This window comes from Peromyscus maniculatus, chromosome 2 (genome assembly GCF_049852395.1).
Source record: "Peromyscus maniculatus bairdii isolate BWxNUB_F1_BW_parent chromosome 2, HU_Pman_BW_mat_3.1, whole genome shotgun sequence".
Lineage (NCBI taxonomy): Eukaryota > Metazoa > Chordata > Mammalia > Rodentia > Cricetidae > Peromyscus > Peromyscus maniculatus.
This window is the reverse complement of record NC_134853.1, coordinates 41,773,313-41,798,248: the sequence shown is the minus strand read 5'-3', so window position 1 is coordinate 41,798,248 and position 24,936 is coordinate 41,773,313. Positions and strand designations below refer to the sequence as shown.

General features: G+C 39.1%; 1 long non-coding RNA gene and 1 pseudogene across 1 annotated transcript in view; one reads left to right on the top strand and one right to left on the bottom strand.

Moving 5' to 3' along the window:
* Positions 1 to 24,936, bottom strand: part of LOC143271818 (uncharacterized) — a 220,639-nt gene that overhangs the window by 68,338 nt on the left and 127,365 nt on the right. The window lies entirely within an intron of this gene.
* On the top strand, positions 13,792 to 14,377 carry LOC102915430 (eukaryotic translation initiation factor 1 pseudogene; annotated as a pseudogene).

Sequence of the window (24,936 nt, the reverse complement as noted above, 5' to 3'; positions counted from 1 at the left end):
CCTAGTGGAGTGCTATTCTTCTCCCACAACTTCAAACATATACACCCCCCAATGCCTCATCCTCTAACTAGCAGAGGGACACAGTACAAGGAGCCCAGAACATGCCAGCTAGCCCAGACTCAAATGCTGACTCTTGGTGGTGGTGTTTCCCTTCATGACATAGTTTCTCCACCTGCAGAATAGGTAAATAAAAATTCTTACTTTACTAGATTCTTACATGTTTTGAATAAAGTCTGGCACATAGAAGATATTGTGATAACATACACTAGATGAGTTAAGTTCAACAAATATAAAGCAATGGAAAAATAATTAAATCAGATAATTATTTACTGTAAATTATGAAGTCAGAGTGCATGAGGTTGAGATGAATACCTAGTATCTTTAAAGAGTCTGAAATCCAGCGCAAGATTTAAGTCAAGTATACAAATGAATATTAAATAAAACAGGGAGAATGTTAGAATGAATTAGAATTTGCAAGAACAAATCAATAGGGTATCATCAATATTTAAAGAAATGTGAAGTAGCAATTAATTGAGGAAATGTTAGAGGACTAATAGAGACTGTCCTTTAATATGAATTATTTGGGTTTTACTAATAGCTAATAATGATATTCATAATACATGAACCAGAGAGTCTGAAGTGACAGATATGATATCCTGGGTATATAACACATTTCACTAAAACTTTGTATACAGCAGAGCATGACTGAACCCACCTTTAATCCCAGCATCCTGAAAGCAGAGCCAGGTCAATCTCTGTTGTAAATTCAAGGCCATGCTGGTCAACATAGTGAAGTCAAGGCCAGCCAAAGCTACAAAGTGAGACCCTGTCTCAAAAACCAAAGTAAAAGCAATTGTGTGTATTAAAACATCCCCTTGACTCTACAATTGTCAGCCGTGCACATTTGTGACGGGGTTCATAATATGTGGAGGTCAGAGAGCTGGTTCAAGGTGTGGAGACAGTGACCTAGGCTTGGATCCCAGTTCTCCTACTCCTGTGTCAATAGAGACAAAATTCTGGAAAAACTTATTAGCATGCTTTCTTCATATCTAAGTCAGGATGTATCCAACAGTATTACTTTACTAGACATTTGCAAGAGTTAAATCAAGTAGTGTATGCAAGAAGGTGTGGATTTTCTCCATTTACAGTTTTAAAATGTGAATTGAAATGTTCATTTCTTTTCAAAATGTGTGTTTATGTATTGCATGTACACATATGCATACATGTGTTTGGCATATGTATAGATGTCAGTGTAGGTTCCTTCCTTTCACTATATGGGTCTAATAATCAAACTCGGGTTGTCAGGCTGTGCCTTTACCTACTAAGACATCTTACTCGATCCTCAATGTTACTATCTAATCCTAAGTATAGGACAATGAAGTCTAGACTGTGAAGGTTAGTGTTCATTGTCAACTTGACTAGAACTTGAATCACTTAGAGACACACATCTGGCTGTGTCTGTGAGGGTATTGCCATAGAAGACTGATACCAATCATTCCAAATTGAATTAAATGAGAAAAGGAAAACTGCTGGCTGCCTGCAGTTCTCTTTATTCTGCTTCCTGATCCACCTAGATATAAGTAAGCAGCTTCATCTTCATGTCACTACAGCCATGAGACAGAAGCTTGGAAAGACTGCTGCAAATCCTTGTCTTTTTGACGTGACAGGGTCATTTCACTCATGAACACACAGCAGTTATGCTTATCTACAAGATCAAGACAGTCAATCTCACAGGTGAATGGGGCATGGGAACAAAAGCCATCACCCCTATCTGAGGAAATACTGGAAACTGATAGTCATCAGAGAATGAAAAGTCATTTTTCTTCAGAGGTGTGGCCCATAGTAGTTTACTCATGCTCTGCTGTATGACTCCGTATCCATGAACATGTATGAAGCAATAGATAAACTTGGTTGGTTTTTTTAAAAAAGACATTAGTTCAGGAGGAAGATGTGATGGGAAATGTCCAGAAGGAACTGGAATGGTGGAATGGGGATTGATATAATCAAAATGAACTGTATTCATGCACAATAATAATGACAAATAATAAAAAGAAAGTTTTTAAAAATTCTCACAAAAGAGGGAAAACATCATGGCAGATACCATTGAAATTCAACTATTAGAACACTTTTTTTAAACATTTATTTTATTAATCTATACTTGTGTGTGTAAGTCAGAGAAGGTATTCATGTATCACAGTGGCACATAGAAGTCAGACAACAACTTGTAGAAGTCATTCCTTCCAACTTGCTCCTGGAGATCAAACTCATGTCATGAAGGTCATGAAGCTCTTGGGCATGCATCTTGACCCAATGAACCCTCTCATCAACCTGAAGGACATACTTCAAAAACAATTTTTGAGACAGTATCTCAATTTGTAGGTCTTGATGGCCTTAAACTCAGTGCATAGACAAGGCTGGCCTTCAAATCACAGAGATTCTCCTGCCTCTACCTCCGAAGTGCTGATCTTAGCCTTTTAAAACTTTCTGAACTTGTATTCCACTAAATTGGAAAATCTATTTTAAATATTTATAGAGGTTATCGTGTAATATGTTTAATCAATAACCCCCACTTCTTTCAGATACCCCCAGGTCTATAAAATATAAATAAATCAAAACAACATTAAAAGTTTTCTCTGAATTGTAATAAGAAACAACATTAAAAGTTTTCTCTGAATTGTAATAAGAGTCCAGTCAAGACAGACTAACTGCTGAATTCTACCAGATTTCTAGAAACAAATTAATAGCAATACCTCTTCTCAAACTACCCCATAAAATAGAAAATGAAGGAATATTAACAAACTCTTTTATATGAAGCTGGTATCACATTGATGGATTTTAAAAATCAGATTAAAGAGAGACACACAGAAAACTATCCACCCAATCACTCTGACAAACACAGGTATAAAATTTCTCAACAAAATATTTGCAAAAGGAATTTAAGAACAGATAAAAATATCATCCATCATGACCAGGTTTGTTTTACTCCAGAGATGTAGGGATGTTTCAACTTCATAAATTGATAAATTTAAGCATCATGTAAGTGAACAGAAGTCACATAATCATTTTAATGGCTACATAAAACGCTTTTAAAAATTTAGCATTTCTTAATGATAAAAGCCTGGGAGAAATAGGAAAAGAAGGGGAAAATGTCAATATACTAACTATATGACGAACTTGTAGCATTGGCTACAATGTTGATTTTACTAAATTGGAAAAATACTGAAAAGCATGTCTAGTAAAATCAAGAAGACAATGGGATCCACTTTCTTACTCTTATTTAATTTAATGCTAGAAATCTTAGTCATAACAAGACAAGTGAAGCAAATAAAAGTGATACAAATAGGAAGGAAGCCAAAGTGTGTACTTACAGGTGGTATAATTCTTTACACAAGAAACACTGAACACTTTTAGCAAAGTGGCAAGATACAGAATTAACATACAACAACAACAACAAAAATCCAATAGCCTCCCTGTGTACCAATGACAAATGTGCTGAGGAAGAAATCATGGGAAAAACTGCAATTCCAGTTGCCTCAAAAATATCATCCTGGAAAAAAACCTAACAAAGGAACTAAAAGACTCCTACAAGGAAAACTTGAAAATAGGTAGATCTTCTCCTCCAGCCTCCTGCACCACACCAGTCCTTTATCTCAGTTTGCAACTTCCACAGGCCTCCCTGGGAACTCGCCAGCCATACTGGCCAGAGGACCAGGGAGGTAAACTTCAGACCTTCACTTTCCCTTCTCTCCATCAAATCCAGCCCTCTAATCTCACCCTAGATCTGTAGCAGAAGAGCTGCTGCAGCCTCCCCTTCCTTCTTTGTCCCCATCTCCAAAGGATCATGCAGGTCTTCCACCGCAGCTTTTGTCACCACTCCATCCCTTTGTCTCAGGCCCCAAGTGCCCCACGTATTCCCTAGGAACCCACTAGCCTTACCAGCTCTGGCAGCAGATAGGCTAGGGAAGCAGGCAGGTGAGCTTCAGATCATTCTGCCTCCTCATCGCCAAATCCAATCCTTCAGTCTCATTCTGAGTTCTGTAGTGGACTTCTGACTGTGGCCTCTACTCCCTCTCTGGACCCATTCCCTGGAGACTAAACAGATCCTGGTGGAGCATCCTGCTTTCCTCCATGAACACCCTCAACTCCTCACCCTTTCTAGCTCATCTCCACCTCTAAGAGTCAACTCCAACTACCAAAAAACAAAAAACAAAAAACAAAAACAAAAAACCACATTCTAATTTGCACCCCCAGAGGCCATACCTGGCAGGTTCTCAGAAGTATTTCCTATTAGGCAACACACAGCCAACATTAAGAATCAGAGAGTATAACAGAAGCCAACAAATAGAACAGAGGATCTAAGAATAACAATTAATAAAGGGGAAGTAGGGAGTAGCCTTGAACTCATTGGCACAGGAAAATACCTGCTAAACAGAACATCATTAGCACAGGCACTAAGATCAACAATAAATGGGACCTCATGAAACTGAAAAGCTTATGCATGGCAAAGGACACTGCCAAGTAAGGGGGCAGTCTGCAGAATGGAAAAGATTTTTACCATATACACATCTGACAGAGGGCTAATATTTAAAGAATATAAATAACTCCAAAAACTAGGTATCAAGAAAGCAAATAACCCAATTAGAAATGGGGTACAGATATAAAAAGAGAATTCTCAAAAAGGAAACTCAAATGGCTGAGAAACAAAGAAATATTCAGTATCCTTAGTCTTCAGGGAAACGAAAATCAAAACTAGTGCAAGATTTCATCTTATACCATGGCCAAGATGGTCAAGATCAAAATGACCACAATCAATAACAACACACAATAACACAATCAATAACAACAGCTCATACTGATGAGGATATGGAATAAGGAGAACACTTACCACTGCTGGCGGAAGTACAATCTTGTATAGGCACTATGGAAATCAGTGTGGTGGTTCCGCAGGAAGATGGAAATCAATCTACCTCAAGACCTTGCTGTACCACTCTTAGGCATATACTCAAAGGACTCTTTATCCTACCACAGTGGCACTTGCTCAACCATGTTCATTGTTCCTCTATTCATAATAGCCAGAAACTGTAAACAATTTAGATGCCCCCAAAAGATAAACATATAAAGAAAATGTGGTACTTTTACACAATGGAATATTACTCAGCCATTAAAAAATGAGATCATGAAATTCTCAGGTAAATTTATTGAACTAGAAAATATCATCCTGAGTGAGGTAACACAGATCCAAAAAGACAAACATGCTATATATCCACTTATATGTGGATATTAGTTGTTAAGTCAATGATAACCAAGTTACCAGCTCAAGAACCTCAGAGATTAGATTCAGAGAAGGAGACTAGGGGGCATGGATGAATCTCCACAGAAAGAGGAAATAGGATAGTTAGTTATAAATGGATGAGGTAGAGGGATTAAGATGGGAAGATCAAAAAGGTAAAGAGAGGGAACAGAGGACAAAAAAGAGAATATGGAAAGGACTGCTAAAAACAAGGGCTATTTGAAGTGTTGTAGCTTAATACAGTAGAAGTTTCCTAAAATATATACATATATGAAGAAATTCTAAATGAAATTTCCAAACCAAATAATAAACCTGACTTGGATATCTTTTGTCACCAAATGAAGTCCAGTACCAGGAAAGGGTACATCTAATCTAGTTGTTGACTGAAACACCAAATAACCCAAACTATTGCCAAGGCTCTTGGTAGTTCCCTACAAAGTGAAGGAAAGACCCTATTTCTGAAGATACCTGTATAAGTCATTGAACATAGTATTCATGGCATTGGAAGGTTCTCTGCATGCTACCGAAGGAGAAAGATAAACACTAACTTGTCTACAAACTGTTTGATCTACAAGAGTGACCTGCCTGCAATATATGCCAGTACAAAATCTGAGGGAGTAACAAACCAATATCTGATTTGAGTTAAGTCCCATTCTATAAGATAGAATGCATACCCAACACTGAAGCATAGACTGGATAGGCCATGAACCTAGAGGAAAAACCAAATACTACTGCTCCGCTAACCTGTGGGTCATGACCCCTTTGTGGTTGCATATCAGATATTTATACTATGATTCATAACAGTAGAAAAATTACAGTTATGAAATAGCAAAGAAATAATTTTATGGTTTGGGGTCACCACAACATGAGGAACTGTGTTAAAGGGTCACAGCATTAGAAAGAATGAAAACTACTGTGCTAAAGGAATATAGTAATAAAATAACTCCTAGCAAAATTCTTCTAAATTCATACAGAAGTGCCTTACTCAGACAACATCAGAAAAGTTTCCTCCTGCAACAGATGGAAACAAATACAGAGACACACAGCCAGACAATATGCAGAGAGTGAGAGTCCTTGAAACACTCAGTCCTACATGGGATGACTCCATCAAATCTCTCCCCTGAGAGAACTTTTTAGAAGAGGAGGCAGAAAGCACAAAAAAGTCAGAGGGGATGAAGAACAAAAAGGAATCAAGGCCTTCTAGATACAACAGGGCTGGCACACATATGAATTCATAGAGACTATGACAGCATGTACAGTGCCCAAATGAATCTGTACCAGATGATGTCCAAGAGCTGAAAGGAGAAAATAGGCCTATATCCTCCATTCCTAAATCAGAAGCTATCTCCAATTGAAATCCATTTGCAAATGAAAAATTAGTTTGCTCCAAGGGAGTCTTACTGGGAAAACAAACCATTTTTAGGGGAGGCCCCATGCCCAGAAGTAGATGACCAACACAAAGCAATCTCAATGTCATTTTGGAGAAAATTAATCTCATAATGTTAAGTCAGGGCTTTCTTTTTAGCCTTACAAGTCCTTTGTGTATGCTTGGACTTTTGTAGTAGTGCTGTGTGTGTGAATGTGTGTGTGTGTGTGTGTGTGTGTGTGTGTGTGTGTGTATTTGAGTTTCTTGTGACTTTTCTTTGGCTCTTTTTTTCTTGTTTGGTTATTATGTCATGTTCTGGTTTGTTTTTTATTCATGTTATTTTTTTATTATTTCTTAGATTCCTGTTTGAATCTAATGAGATATAGAAAGGGCATGGAACAGGATGGGAGGGGAGATGGGATGAACTGGCAGGAGTAGGGGGAGAGGAAACCATAATCAGAATTTAATATATAAAAAATCTATTTTCAATAAGTGAAAACTTTAAAATACTGAATTAAAAAATGAATACACTAGATGAAAAGATATCCCATGCTCCTGAATTGGAAGACTCAATATCATGAAAATGGCTATCTTACCAAAATCCTTCTACAGATTGAGTATGATCCTTATCAAATTCCAGTGTCATTCTTCATAAAGATAGAACAAACAATATCAAAATTAATTTGAGAATACAGATGAATTCAACAGAAACAATCATGAATGAAAAAAAAAAAATGCTGAACATATCAAGTTATACTACAGAGACATTTCGTTAAAGAAAACACAGCATGTCCCTGGCACAAATACAGATCCACAGAAGATCCAGATACAAGTCAACACATCTTCAGTCACCCGAATTTCAACAAAGATGCCAAAACTATACATCAAATAAAATGAAGAAATCTGTACAAAGTGCTATTAATTATACAGAGAAACCCTGTCACAAAAAACCAAAAAGAAAAAAAAGAAAGAAAAAAAGATCCTTAGTTCTTACCCTGCACAAAAATCAACTTTATATGGATCAAAGACCCGTATTTAAGACCTGAAACTCTGGAAGTGTTAGAGGAAAGCATATGGAAAACACTTCCATATTTAAGCACAGGCTTTTGAAATTCCCCCCAGTCACTGGGGAAATAAGGCTCACAATTGACAAGTGAGATAGATATCCTGGAGTTACAAATCTTCTGTACAGCAAAGGAAGCAGTTATTCAAGTGGACTCAAAACTTATAGAATGGGCGACAATTCTTTTCTAGCTAGATATCTAATAAATAATTAATATATAAAATATACAAATAAATAAAATAGCTGAACAAGAAGAAACTCAATAAAGGGGCTATTGAACTGAACAGAATATGAATTACATAGCTCTCAGAGAAATATGAATGAAAACTACATGGAGTTCTGACTCCAGTAAGAATGTCTATCATTAAGAAAACAAACAACACATGCTGACAGTTGTGCTGAATAAAAGGTAAAAATGTAGTAAATCAGCTGAGTGTCAGCATTCTCCATATTCTGCTTCTTGATCTACCATGATATGAGCAAGTAGCCTCACCCTTCTGCCACCAGCAGCACTCTGCTGCCATACCTTTCCTGAGCCTAATAAACTTCTCCAGGCTAAGTTACTTAAGTCACAATGACAGGAAAAGTTACATAAGCAAAGTGAAACAATTTTAGCAATAAAAATTTAACTAGAAGAAAAGTGCTGTAGGAGGGTCTAAGTTCTATGCAAAAAATCAGCATAAGAAATTATAAACAGTACTTGTAGTTAGGCATGGAGATATATACCTGGAACCCCAGTTTGGGGGAGGCTGGGCTTCATGGCAGTGTGTCTACATTTTCACCATTATCTGAGTTTATCTGCTTTTTGCACCTCACTTTCCATTAGACATGCTGTGTCTAACTGAGATAATCAATAATGTCTTATCTGCTGTGGGTTTTTTTTTTTTTTTTTTTGGTCTCAGCATATTAAGGGCATTATTTTCCTCCTCCTGTTTTCCATTGTTGTTGAGAGAAATTCAGTTGTTACCACAATTCATACCTATTTTCTTATGGGACATTCTCTTCAGATGTCAGAATTAATTGCACTTTGTACAGATTTCTTCATTTTATTTTTCTTTGGAATCCCTGGATTCTTGGATTTTGGCCTAAGTATCTTTCAACAATTCCTATAAGCCTCAGTCACTGTATTTGAATATTGCTTCATTTTCACACAGCACACTTCTCCTTCCAAGCCCCTAGTCTCTGTATCTATGTCTGTCTATATATCTGTGTCTGTATCCATATAGAAATTCCTATCTACATAAGCTTCTCAGGCATTCTTTCTCATAACTTCTAAAGACTTTAAAATATGAACTCACATGTTGCTGTCAACATTTTTTCAGGTCTTCTTGAACTAGTAATGCTGGAGGGGGTGGGTGTGTTTATTTGCTTTTTGGCCAGTCACCTGAAACTATTATCAATTTTTTGTTTGTTTGTTTTGAGACAAGGTTTCTCTGTGTAGTTTTGGTGCCTGTCCCGGATCTTGTTCTGTAGACCAAGCTGGCCTCAAACTCACAGAGATCCCCCTGGCTCTGTCTCCAGAGTGCTGGGATTACAGGCGTGCATCACCACTGTCAGGCTTATTATCAACTTTGAACTACTTTAATTTTCAATTTCAATCTTTCAACCACACAGCTTATGAACTCAGATTACAAGTGTGAAATATGATTCTTGTTTATAAGTACTCACAAGAGTTTGTTTTCCCACACAGTGCCCTCTTCAAGTTCTGTTGTTTTAACTTTGTTCACCTGTGGAAACAGTCTCTGGTGCCCTAGCTCTTGTTCAAAACCCTCCATTGTCTCATTCCACCCTGGGACACTTTAAGCATACAGGAGTTGGCATGTAGTCCTCACAGAGCAAAACCTGCTTTGAAACTTTTGCGTGTTTCAGAACTACTTTTTTAATTGTTTGATGATGTCATATATGCATGTAAAGAATTTTGATTAAATGCATTCCTGTTTCAGTCCTCTCTAATTCTTCTGGTATCATTACCACTACTTTTCTCTTCCAATTTAATATGCTCTGCACTTTAAAAACAACAAAAACTAGCCTGGGCTACCAAGTGAGTTCCAGGAAAGGCGCAAAGCTACATAGAGAAACCCTGTCTCAAAAAACCAAAAAAAATAAATAAATAAAAACAACAAAAACCAAAACCTGATGAATCTACTTACTACTTCCAGTATGTGTAGGGCTACCTACTTGAGTATGGGTAGCCTTTCAGGGAGGGCATCCCTATAGAAAAGTCTCTCTCTCTGTCTCTCTCTCTGTCTTTGTCTCTCTCTATCTCTATCTCTCTCTGTCTGTCTCTCTCTCTCTGTGTCAGCAGCTAACAATTGCCAATAGCTCCTCAGCAATATACTGGTGGGACTTTGTCATCTCATTCCTCATCTAAAAGTTTGGCTTGATCTTGTGCAATCACAACTGCTGTGTGTTCATGTTTCCAGTGGTGCTGTCATGTCCAACAAATACTGTTTTACTTCAGAGGTCCACTACCTCCGATACTTTCAATCTTTCTGCTTTACCTCTGTGATAACCTCAACCTTAGAGGCAAAGCAGAGCTGGGAGGAAGGTGATACAGCTACCTCATTTAGACATGAGTACTCTGACATCTTGATAAATCCTTTGAGTCCTTGATTTCTAAAAGATTTTCATCCATCTGTTGATCCCTTCTGTTTACCTAGTTCTCCAGTACCTTTCAAAACAGTCTGGCTTTTCTGATTTGTCATAGTTTCCACTGATAGGGTAAATTATTCTGCCTAGCTTGCTGATGCATGAGAAGCCTTTCATTCTGTCTGCAGTCTATTTCTTAAATCACATAATGAGGATATGACTGCTTGGTTTCTTATTATACAGACAGGTGTTTATTAAGTATACATTAAAAATAGCAGCAGAGAAACCAAACACTAAGTTCAAGAAGACAGAAAAACACCAATATTAATAAAAGTAGGTAAAAGGATGACTGAAGTTTTAAAACATACACTTCAGAGATCATAAAGTTAGGTACAAATGTGGTAAAGCTAAGTGTGTTCTCTTTGTTTGGCTTTTCCTCCATATTTTTGGCATAGAGTGGGAGCTTCAGGCCAAATCCTGTGTTTTCTTTGTTGGTTTTTTTTTCTTTTTACCCATTTTTGGATTAACACTCAAGTTATTTTTATTTATTTATTTACAGTTTGAAACAGTAGAGTGAAAAGATAGAGAATACTTCATGGCACATGCAAAATATATAAAATTGAAATGTCACTGTTTGCACTAAGGCTCTACCAGAACCACACTTGCTCATTTTTTTGCCTAGGCCTGACAACTCTCATGCTGCAAAGCAGACTCAACAGTTCTGATAGAAATCATATGGTCCACAAAGCCCATATATCAATTCCTGGACCTTCACAGAAACCATGCAAACTCCTGGAATAAACAAACCTCTGTGGCAATTGCTAGGAGGATACCAAAGGGACAAGGAGAAAAGGAAGTAGATTCACCACATGTATACTTTTAAAGGGGATTATAATCATTAATGCAAGAGATCTTCAATATCACCACTCTCTTTGAAAGTAAACTTGGAAATATCATCGACAGATGATTTTCTAGGAAAATTCACATGACTAAACCTCTCCTGGAAAGAGGTAGAATGAACAGACTGCCGACAATGGAAGCAGTGTTTAAAGTTGCCATGGAAATAGGCCTCCTTCCTATCAGAATGACCATGTGAGCTGATGCTTGCATTAGCAGGCATACTCACATCAAACAATTTCCATTCCATGTAATTCTTTTAGGCATAAATTAGAAAAGAAATCTTTTTCATTTATTTTGCAAAATTGGTATATTCTTGATACTAAATTATGAAAAAAATAAGATAAACACTAATTTCTAAAAAACATCAAGTTCTATTTATCCATGTAAGTAAGAATGGTATGATTTACACAATACTACCTTTTCTAGTGATTTTTATACTAATACGTGTGTTAATATCTGTTTGTGTTACTAAATCATGGGTAAAGGCAGACTGAAATCTCATACATTTGAAACATACATTTGATAAAATTCAACACTCATTTTTATTAAAACTTTGCATTCCTAATGTAATAAGTTATGTCTGTAACCATCTCATTTACCTCCTTTACATTCTTGTTTCCTGCCTTCCCCACTTCTCTTTCCTTCCTTCCTTTAATCTTAGCACTAGTCATTAGAAATGAAGGGAGTTAAGAAAAGTATCCAAGTAAAGACACCCTGCTAGGACTTCTGGAGTGTCGAGGACATGGAAGATAAGCAAAAAATGTAGGCACTGAAAATAATCAAACAATAAATGAAAATAAATGCAGTGTTTCAATATGTACAGGATCATTTCCCCCAAGCATAATAATTTTTTTCATTGTTACTTCACAAAACTGTAATTTTGCTATTGTTGTGAGTTGTAATGTAAATATCTGTGTTTTCTGATGGTCTTAAGTGACCCCTATGAAAGGGTCATTCAAACTCAAAGGGGTCATGACACATGGGTTAGGAACTACTGAGCTAGAGTTGTCTGAGAAGAGCTAACCTCAGTTGAGAAAATGTCTCCATAAGAGTTGCCTGTAGGCAAGACTATGGTGTATTTTCTTAATTAGTGGTTCATGAAGGAGGGCCCAGTCAATTACAGGTGGTGCCACCCCTGGGCTCGTGGTCCTGGGTGCTATCAGAAAGCAGGCTGGGTGAGCATGAAGAACAAGCCAATAAGCAGCACTCCTCTATACCTTCTGCATCAGCTCTTGCCTCCAGCTTCCTGCTCTATTGGAGTTCCTGCTCTGATTGCCTGTGAAGATGAACTGTGATATGAAACAGTAAGCAACATAGACCTTTTTTTCCCTAAGTTGCTTTTGCTCATAGTGTTTCATCACAGTTATAGTCACTCTAAATAAGGTAGATGGGTTAAAGTGCTTTGGGGGCAAGCCTAAGGACTTGATCCCCATCCACCTAACACCCATGCATCTGTAACTCCAGTGCTGATAAATGGAGACAGCTGGATCCTTGGGTCTTGATTGCCAGTCAGTATTGCTGAAATGGCCAGCTCTACATTTAGTGAGAGTCCCTGTCTCAAAACAGAAGGTAGAGGGACAATTGAGGAAGACATCCTAAAGTCAACCTCTAGCCTAAACACATATCCACATGGGTGAGTACACACATCTCCTTCAATAGTTCTAGATTAAAATGTCTGTTTTCATGCATCTTTTATGCAAGTCTGAAATCATTTAACTGACAATCCCATCAACATAATAAAGAAATGACTCTAAAAATAACTGAGAACTTGGAGTGATGGCTCAGTGGGTAAAAGTGTTTTGGCATAAATGTGAGAACCTGAGTTTGGATCCTCAGAACCCATGTCTTCTTTTTTTTCCCCTATAGTAACTTGTATACAGAACTTTTCTATTACTCAGTGAAATAATATAAAACAAAGCCTTGGTCATCTATGTATCATGGTGAATATGAGAATATTTGCAAAATGCAATTTAATTCTTGGCTATGATGTGATCAGATTACAAAGTCACCCTGAGCCTACACATGCATCAATATAGACAGGATATGTGTGTGTTATTACATGTCTGTAATCCAACCACTATTGTAAAGGGAAAAAGGAGAATCCCCAAAAGCTTGAAGACCAGCTAACCTGGTCTATGAGGTGGTAACACTAAGAAGCCCTGTCCCAAACAAAATAGAAATTGAAGACTGATACCTGAGACTGTCCTCTGACCTCCACATGCACTCCGAACTGTATAACAAGCACTCTGCAATGTCCAACATATGGATTAGAGAGAGGATGAAAGGCTCATTTCTCTTTCACACAGTAAACAGAAGTGGTGATGACATGAAAGTAAAGCATCTTTGTTGCAGCAGGTTTATCAATATTAGGAAGAAATAGAAGACGGCAAAAGCAACTGAAGGATTCTGGGCAGCAGGTCTACTTCCTACAGTCAAACTTTAACAGCACTACAGCCAAGGTCATACTATCCAGACTGCAATCATAATTAGCCCCAACTGCCCCAGTCACTGAGCTATGGCCGCGGAGGACTCAGCTGCCTCCCCCTCGAGGCCCCTCGCTTCCCGACGCCCCACCCCCTTCTCTCGCAGCCACCTTCCGCAGGCCTTTTCCACCGAGGAAAAGGAATTGTATCATATGTCCGCTATCCAGAACCTCCACTCTTTCGACCCCTTTGCTGATGCAAGTAAGGGTGATGACCTGCTTCCTGCTGGCACTGAAGATTATATCCATATAAGAATTCCACAGACAAACGGCAGGAAGACCCTTATTACTGTCCAAGGGATCACTGATGATTATGATAAAAAGAAACTAGTGAAGGCGTTTAAGAAGAAATTTGCCTGCAATGGTACTGTAATTGAGCATCCAGAATATGGAGAAGTAATTCAGCTACAGGGTGACCAGCGCAAGAACATATGTCAGTTCCTGATAGAGACTGGACTGGCTAAGGACAACCAGCTGAAGGTCCATGGGTTTTAAGTGCTTGTGACTCTCATAAGCTTAAGTGAGGATTTCCTTGCAATGAGTAGAATTTCCCTTCTGTCCCTTGTCATGAGTTTAAAAACCTCACAGCTTGTATAATGTACTCATTTGGGGTCCGCTTTTAACTTGGACTAGTGTAACTCCTTCATGTAATAAACTGAAAAGAGGCAAAAAAAAAAAAAAAAAAAATTAGCCCCAACTAATGCAATTTTCTTTGTTCTCAACTAGGTTGATTTTATTCTAGTTCAACAAAGGTACAGAACTCCCATGTCTAACCACTTCTAAAGTGAGAGCTGCCTCCAAAGTTATTAGTAGCAAACCAAACCAAAACCAACAGCAGACACAGAAATCAGTGCCAGAGAAGTGATGGATGGCACAGTTGGCATGGCCAGGATAGATACCTGAGAAAGTCAAGTGCTAGGCTGGACTCTCACAGCCATGCGTGAAATATTTCTCATTAGTACTTGGATACTTGCATACAGGCTGTGGCATGGGCTAACTACAGATTGGAGTCTGTAGCGATTTCATAATTACAGGCTTTTAGATATATGTTCTGCCCAACTTATAGAGGAAGATTGAACCTAGGATGATTAGACAAAATTAAATAGGAGGGAGGAACAGAAGTCAATGACTTAGTCTTAGACATCCACTTGAAGTGTGTGTGTGTGCATCTGTGCATTTATGTGTGCGTGCGTGCGTGCGTGCATGCGTGCGTGCGTGCGTGCGTGCGTGCGTGTGTGTGTGTGTGTGTGTGTGTGTAAACATAAATTATCTGCCAGTTGACTATCTCCTCCACATGAAAATAAGCTGCACACAGAGCAGGCACAGCTCATGGTGTTCTAGAGAACTGTAAGAAAACCATCAATAGTTGCTGAATTAGTGTACAAATAAACCACTGACTTTCTGTAACACCAGTATCTATCAATGACATTTGAAGAAAGTGCATTTCAATCTTACTTTGAAAGAAGTTTGGTTGAAGCTCATGTATTTAAAAACAAACACACCTCTTATGTATGAAAACCACCTCCTAACCAGCAGAGGATGAACACTGGATAACCATAGAGAAAATGGAGGGCCTTAGAATGGAACTGAAGGCACATATTTAGACTCTGGGTTTCTTCACAGTATTGAAAAGCAAAAAAGGAAAGAAAAAGTAAAATTGAAGAGAAAGTAGTGAAGATGTTCTTTATTAAATAATTAGGTAGATAGACACAAAAGCTTTATATCAGGTCCAAAAGGAACTTTGGACAAATGTCTAACTGTGGTGTCTTTTAGCACATGAAAGCACGCGATGGCCTCCAGGCACCACAAGTACCTATTACAGAGTCTACCTGTCATCCTGGCTCCTCTCAGCTCTTCTAACCCCAGCCCAGTACCCCAAACTTCTCCATTTCCCAGGCTTCCCTTCCCCCAGCTTCTCATGCCTGTATAACCCTGCCACTTGTCCATATGCTCTCTTGGCTCTTGGTCCTCTCTCTCTCTCTTGGTCCCCTGCCCCTAGCCATGGCCTGGTTCATTCTGCTGGCCATGTTCATTCTACTACTTCCCGCCTCTGCTCTGAACTCTATCAGATGCTTCTGGTTGTACTCTCCTCATATCTACAATAAAAGTCTTCCCCTCAACCATACCTTAGAGTCATGTCTTCAGTTTATATACATCTGGTGCCCAAAATCCCGCTTTATATACTTTATCAGTGCCAAATCTGGGAAGTTCAAATGGAGACATGCAGTGGCTCCAGCTGGTCTGGACTTTCCTTCTCCCACCCTTAGCTCACCGTAAGGTGACAGGTATGAGTCATATGTCCCTTCAAAAGCTTTCTTCCTTTATCCTTCCCTCCCTCCCGTGATACCACCTTCTCAAAACTGAGGATTTTCAAGTTCCAAAGGATATGAGAACCATGTTCAAAATAGTACAAAATATGTTTGTCAATTAATTTATTATTTTATTTCTTTATTATTGTAGGCCAGGCTGATTTTAAATTTAAGAATCCTCTTGCTTTAGGATACCAATAGCTAGGATTATGTCAATTAAATTACCCCAAATAAAAGCTGCAACTTGTTAAAGATTCTTCAAAGCCAACTGATGGAATTTCGTGATTCTTTTTTTTTTTTTTTTATTTTACAATACTATTCAGTTCTACATAATAGCCACAGATTCCCTTGTTCTCTCCCTTCCTGCCCCCCTCCCCTTCCTCCCAGCCCACCCCCCATTCCCACCTCCTCCAGATCAAGGTCTCCCCCGAGGACTGGGATCGACCTGATAGACTCAGTCCAGGCAGGTCCAGTCCCCTCCTCCCAGATTGTGCCAAGCGTCCCTGCATAAGTTCCAGGTTTCAAACAGCTAACTCATGCAATGAGCACAGGACCTGGTACCACTACCTAGATGCCTCCCAAACAGATCAAGCCAATCGACTGTCTCACCTATTCAGAGGGCCTGATCCAGTTGGGGGCCCCTCAGCCTTTGGTTCATAGTTCATGTGTTTCCATTCATTTGGTTATTTGTCCCTGTGCTTTATCCAACCTTGGGGAATTTCATGATTCTAAGTAGAGAGGGAAAAGTTCCAAACTAGAGCCAAATTATCTCGATCTATTTTGGCCCATCTTTTTGTCTGACTAACATCTTTATGACTATCAAAAAGTTTAAAATGTATTCTTGGCAGACAACTAGCTTCCACCATTCTAAGAAGTAAGAATGGCATTGGTTAGCTATTGAGACACAAAATTTTTGCTGCTTTCTTGTGACCTGCCTACTTCCAGTCCCCACCAAAGCATGTGGTAAGGGTCAGGTCCCAAAGATATTGAGGACAAATGCCTAAAGAAATTGTGGTGCCTATTAGCATACCAAAGCACTTGTGGCCACAAGGCTCACTCAGTACCTGTGGTTCCTCTGGGCTGGCTCTCCCATTCTGCCCCTCCCCTAAACCTCTCCAGCCCAGGGGCTTTTTCCTGTCCCCTGGCTCAGGCACCTACGTACCCCACTTTGGCTATGCGCTGTCTTGTTTCTTCTCCTTCGGTTCTCTCTGCCCTCTTGGTCCACCACTGCTAGCTCTTGGTCCCTCCTCTTGGCCTTCTCTCCTCTCATTTCTGTCATGGCCTGGTAGAGTCTGGACTCTTCCACATGTCTCTGGCTATATTCTCCCTCATTTCTACAATAAATCCTTCTCCTCAACCACAACTTGGGGCAGTCATGTCCTCATTTCATTCACTAAGTACCTTCATTTACCACTTTGTATTCTTTTCTACAGTACAGTATGTCTTTTGCCAAGGCAACTCAAGCATAAACTGGCTCTTTCCCTTGAAGTGAGAGCTGTATTTTATATTGATATGTAGTATACTTAGTCCTTATTTTATGGAGCCTGTGTTTTTTTCTTTGGGAAAAAAGTCTCACTTTGCAGCCCTGACTATCTTGGAAGTTGCTATGCAGACCAGGCTGGCTTTGAACTGACAGGGATATGTCTGCCTCTGCCTCCCAAGTGCTGGGCTTAAAGATGTGCATCACTTCACCTGACCATGAACCCTGTGTTTATTTCCAAGCTTCACAGAAGCCTTCTGGGAACTCATTCCTAACTCTCTGTGCACAACTATGAACATCCTCTCAGTGGGCAGCACTGTCTGTTGCAGCCTTCAGGGGCAGAAGACATTTTAACTTCAGACGTAGTTGGTATCCAGGCCTTGAGAGAAGCTCTGTGTAGCTTGAGACTCCTCTATGGACCACCTGATCAGAGTGGGAGGAAGGGTAGGGGTGGGGGAGATGCTGGGCAGGAAATGCTGCAGGCTTCTTTCTGCTACAGAATCTTCTCTGGTGAGGGTGCTTCTAAAGCATCTGTTGTGGGGTCTTTCAGCTGTGGCAGGCCAGGAGGATGGCACTGTTGGGAGTTCCAGAAGGTCCTTGAGAACACAGGCCAGTGCAGAGAATGTGTGAACTTAGTAACATACAGTCACAGGAGCCAGAGACACCCTGTGGCCAGTCTCAGAATCCCTTTGCTGGTGGGGATCCTCAAAGAGGCTTGAGGTACTGTGTCTTGTGACAGCAAAGCAGTGTGATCTTGGGCCACCTCCAAAGTTCAAGGGTTTTGTTTGTTGGTTTTTTTTTTAATGGTTCTAGGGGGCATTAGCTTGGCTAGCTTTGCTCAGCTGTGCACAGCTAATGGTTAGTTTATTATCACATTGGAGCGGCTTTGGGTTGGTGCAGGTGAGGGCTGCCTCAAGGCTGGCTCTTTACCTGGCAAGCATCACAGTTTTCTAAGTCAAAATGGTTTTTGTATCTGTCCTTTCTTTATTTCCTCACTGCCTCAAGTCAGGGTTCATGGAAAGACCCTAAAGGGAGAGGCTCCTTTACTCTCTCTAGTCCCCATAGGTTTCCCTATCTTTCTCTATTGCCTCAGGGACATAATTAGTTGATTATATATATTAAAAAAAAACTTTGGCAAAAATAAATTGGATCCATTGTTCTCATACTGTGACTCCTTCAAAGGGAAACATCAAATATAGTCAATGATTTATTTCAAAAATAGAAAGTAATCTACATTGGTGTCAGCTCCCCTCTACAACATACCACCATCACAAGCCTCACAGCCTGTGGGGGAATGATCAGCAAGAGGTAAAGTATGAACCTCAAAACAGTACCATCTTTGTGGGCACTGGGTTATAACCTTCCAGAGACCAACTGACCAAACTTGATCCTTGGCCTCTCATACTATTGGGGTGTTTTTCTTTCCTCTGAACATCTCTTTTTCTATCCATTCTCTTGCTTAAGCTCATATAAAACATCTTTAATAAAAATCACTCTGTTCCATAAGCTGGCTGGTCCTGACCTCTCCACAATGCTTGCCTACTGGCAACAGAGAAGAGTGTTGTGTCGGATACAGAGATCCCTGTACAAGGATGGGTCATTCTTTTAAAAATATCTATTTTACCTAGTCACTCTATGCTAACAACAGCTATGCCAATTTCTAAGTATTATGCTAAATAATTTAATGAAGCCTCAAAAATTGTGACTTGCAAGACATGATATCATAGGCCTGTTATCCCAGTGTTTGAGAGGCCGAAGATCAAGACATACTAACACAGACCTGTTATCCCAGTTGACTGAATATATCAGTAGTATCCTGAGAACAGGAAACCTCAAAGCCCACCCTCACAGAGACACACTTCCTCCAACATGACCATACCCACTCCAATAAAGCTACACCTCCTAAGAGTGCCACTTGCTATGAGATTATGGGGGCCAATTACATTCAAACTACCATAGTATGTCTTAGCATACTTTTTGATAACTTTGAGGTTGCATCTCAGAAGGTTGCTATGAAACTTCCCCTTGTCTCATAAGAAAGAAACATGAAATGGTTCTGGAGATTTCCTGGATGAATCTATCTTATAAGGTGGAACCAGAAGCCTCCAGGGCTAGACAAGGGCTTTAACAGATGTATTTTCTCCTAGAAAACTGAAGGCTTGCAGCTGGAAAGGGAAAAAGGTATCAAGCAGTTGTTAATTGTGAAGGGATTCTTTTTTTTTTTTTTTTTTTTTTTTTTTTTTTTTTTTTTTTTTTTTGGTTTTTTTATTATTATTATTATTATTATTTTACAACACCATTCAGTTCAACATAATAGCCACAGAATCCCCTGTTCTCCCCCTCTCGCCCACCCCTCCCCCCAGCCCACCCCCCATTCCCACCTCCTCCAGATCAAGGTCTCCCCCAAGGACCGGGGTTGACCTGGTAGACTCAGTCCAGGCAGGTCCATTCCCCCCTCCCAGACCGAGCCAAGTGTCCCTGCATAAGTCCCAGGATTCAAACAGCCAACTCATGCAACGAGTCCAGGACCTGGCACCAATGCACAGCTGCCTCCCAAACAGATCAAGCCAACTGACTGTCTCACCCGTTCAGGTGGCCTGATCCAGTTGGGGGCCGTGAAGGGATTCTTGCTACATCACTGGCAAAGGCTTCAAGCAGATTCTAGAATGAACTATTTCACAATCTCATGTCCCCAAAATGTTTACTTGCTTTTTAATTCATTTTAAAAAATATAGATCCCTGAATATAAAAATACAATCTGCTCAATTTGTATATTGCTGCTTGTCTGTATCTGATTCAAAGTCAATAGTCCTTGCTTTTTTATCCTGTCTGAAAAATCACTCTTCCTAGTACTAAAATTCCCACAAGGATGCTGAATTTGTACAAGAGCCATTTTCTTACCCCTATATGAGCTCTGGTTGTCCATATCGAAGTAAAATAAACTGAATAGACAAAACAGTATTAGATTTAATTGTGCATAAGTTATATAAAACCCAGACTCCATTTGATAAAGGAATTTAAAAAGACTTGCTATATATCCATGGTGATCCTCTATTGTGATGTATTAAATAGACAGATGATTTAGTAAAAGCCTTCACTGTAAAGATGATGCACTTTAGGGCATACAGCAAAACTGAGGAAAACAGCTAGCGTCAACTTCTACCCTCTACATATACATATACATATATATATATATATATATATATACACACACACACACACACACACACACACACACAAAAGTACACCTGTACACATAGATATACCTGCACACACACACACACACACACACACACACACACACACACACGGTGATATTGTGTTCCCCAAAATATTGTACACCCCGATAAACTTATCTGGGGTCAGAGAACAGAACAACCACTAGACATAGAGACCAGAAAATGGTGGCACACACACCTTTAATCCTAGCATTCCAAAGGCAGTGATCTGTCTGGATCTCTGTGAGTTAAAAGCCACACTGGAAACAGCCAGACATGGTGACTCATGCCTTTAATCCCAGGAAGTGATGGCAGAAAGCAGAAAGGTATATAAGGCATGAAAACCAGGAACTAGAGCTGGTTAAGCTTTTAGACTTTTGAGCAGCAGTTCAGCTGAGATCCATTCGCATAAGGATTCAGAGGCTTCCAGTCTAAGGAAACAGGATCAGCTGAGGAATTGGTGAGGTGAGATGGCTGTGGCTTGTTCTGCTTCTCTGATCTTCCAGCTTTAACTCTAATACCTGGCTCAGGTTTGTTTGTATTAATAAGACCTGTTAAGATGCGTGCTACATACACACACTCATGTACACCTGCACACACATGAATATACACATCACATACATACTTACAAAAAGGATTACAGATGATACTACAGCTTGACATCTTTCTGAAACATAAAACCATTATAAAATGCCTGGCAAGTTTTCTTTAGAAATTTTCTATGTTTATTTATATAAACATAGCTAAACAATTAAACATGTGGTAGTTTTAGTTGAATGGTATCTTGTTTTGTGTGTTTCACAACTTAATTGTTCAAGTGAAATGTTGATGCATACATCTAACTATAATATTAGATGCATGAGCCAACTTTATTTTTTTAATTTTCTTTTTATTTATTATCTGTTGTGCTGCTGATTTCATACAAGCTAGGCAACTGCTCTACCCTGAGCTGTACTCTTAGCCTTGGTCAACTTTATATATCCAATTACAATCTCTTAGCTGGGCAGTGGTAACACATGCCTTTAATTCCAGTACTCAGGAGGCAGAGGTAGGTGGATCTCTGTAAGTTCAAGGCCAGCCTAGTCTACAGTTTGAGTTCCATGGCAGCCAAGGCTACACAGAGAAACCCTGTCTTGAAAACCCCCAAGCCAACTAACCAAACAAACAAAAAACCCTCTTAGTGTCAACAGACATTCATTCAAACATTCAACAGACAAGTCGTTCTCTTCATGATGGAATCCAAGAATGTCTGACAGTATTAAGGGAACTCCATTTTGTTTATAACACAAACAGTTATTGACAGTAAATAGAAGAATTTCAGGCAACAAAATATGAATATGTTTTTAAATTGATAACAAAATATCATTCTGGGCCTGTGCTAGTGTGGACTCCCTTGAACAGAGCATGGGAACACTGTGCCCAGACCCTCATTTCCCCAATATTAAAAAAAATATAATTTTTGAAACTTTTAACAAATTGTATAGTTTTGACAGTTTTATAATATAGACCCTTCCCATGAATGTTATATTCTTTTAGGTGTTATATAATGGACATTATTAATGTTTTAGAGGATTCTTCATAAAGACTGTACCTATTTTGTTTAGATATTCTTATGTCTATTATAGTTACAATTACTATTTTGTGTTCAGTCCATACTTTAGATCACCTGAGGATATACAAGTCAGTCACCTTATTCATGCCTTCTTTTCAGTCTGTCCCTTGGTTCTACTGAACAATCTTGATTTATGTTAAAGAAATTAAGATGAAAAGTACACTCTGATATTTAAACTGTAATGCCCAATTCTCAAGCTGGGAGACCCCATTCTCTAAATCTGACCTCATCTATTTCTACAAGAAAAGGTTAAAGTCCAGCACATGACACATATTCTTTTCCCATGGATTTTTTGGAACTCTGATCCAGCAGTCTACTGAATTCAGATCCTCACCTCTCCCTCCATCCCTCCAGGTCTAGTCCCCTAGTGTCATCCTCACCTTCTGCTATGGCCTCTCCTCACTCTCTGCCTCCATCACAGAAGACTAAGCAAATGTTTGGGAAACTACCTACTTTCCTTCCCTCTGTGGATCTCCACAGCCCCCACCCCTCCCAGCACATCTCCATTTCTAAGTGTCAGCTCCCAATACCTAGAAACACATTTTATCTGGAACCCCCAGTGACCATACAGATCAGAATCCCAGAAGAATTTCCTACCAGGCAACACCCACCTACCACACTCAGTAACAAAGCAACAAATGATCCACTCAATAAAGACAAAACCAAATACCAGCACCTAGAATCACAATCTCCCCAAGCCCAGATGCCTGGACAGCAGTGTAAAGACACAATCCATAACAGCCAGGACAATATGTCTCCACTAGAACCCCGCAACCTCAAAATAGCAGGCCCTGATAATTCCTACATAGCTAAATCACAAGAAAAAGACCTTAAAATAGCTTTCATGAATATGATAGGGGTCCTTAGAGAAATCTATGAAAGCACAAACATTGGAAGGAAATGAATAAAACATTTCCAGACCTGAAAGTAGAAATAGAACCAATAAAAAAAACCCAAACTGAGAGAAATATGGAAATGAAAAGTTTGGGAACTCAAACAGGAACCAGAAGCAAGCCTCACCAACAGAATATAAGAAATGGAAGAATCACAGGCATTGAAGACACAGTAGAAGAAATGAAATCCTTGGTTAAATAAAATGTAAATCTAAAAAAGTTCCTGGCATAAAACATTCAGGAATTCTGGGACACTATGAAAAGACCAAATCTAAGAATAATAGGAATAGAGGAAGGAGAAGAAACCCAGGTCAAAGGCACAGATAATATTTTCAAAAGTATCAGAAGAAGATTCCCCCAACCAAAGAAGAAGATGCCTATCAAAGTACAAGAAGCATACAGAACAGAAAATAGTCTGTACTAGAAAAGGAATTACTCTTGACACATAATAATCAAAATACTACATGGTTAGTACAAAGAATATTAAAAGCTACAAGGGAACAAGAAGGCAAACCTAGAGAATAATACCTGATTTCTCATTAGTGACCCTAAATACCAAAAGGACCTGGACAAATGTGCTGCAGACTCTAAGAGACCGCAGATGCCAACCCAGATGACTACTATACCCAGCAAAACTTTCCATCACAACATGTGGAGATAATGAGACTTTCCATGATAAAATCAAATTTAAGCAATATCTATCTACAAATACAGCACTACAGAAGGAAATAGAAGGGAAACTCCAACTGAAAGAGCTTAACTACCCCCAAGAAAATACAGAGAATAAATAATCACAGCCCAGCAAATCAAAGGGGAGGAGACACACACACACACACACACACACACACACACACACACACACAGCAACAAAATAACAGGAATCAACAAACATTGCTCACTGATATTTCTCAACATCAATTGTCTCAATTCCTCAATAAAAAGCCCCAGACTAACAGAATGGATGTGAAAAAAGGATCCATCCTTCCTTCTGCATCCAGGTAACACACCTTAATATCAAGAATAGATATCATCTCAGGGTAAAGGGGTGGAAGAAGATGTTACAAGCAAATGAACCTAAGAAGCAAGCTGGTGGAGCCATTTTAATATCTGACAAAATAGACCAAACCAAAAGTGGTCAGAAGAGATAGAGAAGGACACTATATACTCATCAAAGGAAAAAATTGACCCAGAGGAGATTACAATTCTTAAGATCCATATACCAAACACAAGGACACCCAGGTTTGTAAAAGAAAACACTATGATAGATTAAATCACAAAATGATCCTCACACCATGATAGTGGGTGACTTCAATACCCCACTCTCACAAATAGACAAGTCATCCAGACAAAAACTAAATGGAGAAATGCTGGAGCTAACAGATGTTATAAACCAAATGGACTTAACAGGTATTTACAAAACATTTCACCAAATACAAAAGAATATACCTTTTTCTCAGCACCTCATGAAACTTTTTCCAAAACTGGCCACATACTCAGATACAGCAAAAGTCTCAATAGATACAAGAAAATGGATATAACACCCTGTATCCTATCTGATCACCATAGATTAAAGCTGGATATCAACAACAACACAAACAACAGAAAACTTACAAATCATGGAAACTGAACAACTCACTACTGAATGGAAAAATGGGTCAGGACAGAAATTAAGAGAGAAATTAAAGACTTTTTATAATTGAATAAAATGAATACACAACATATACAAACTCATGG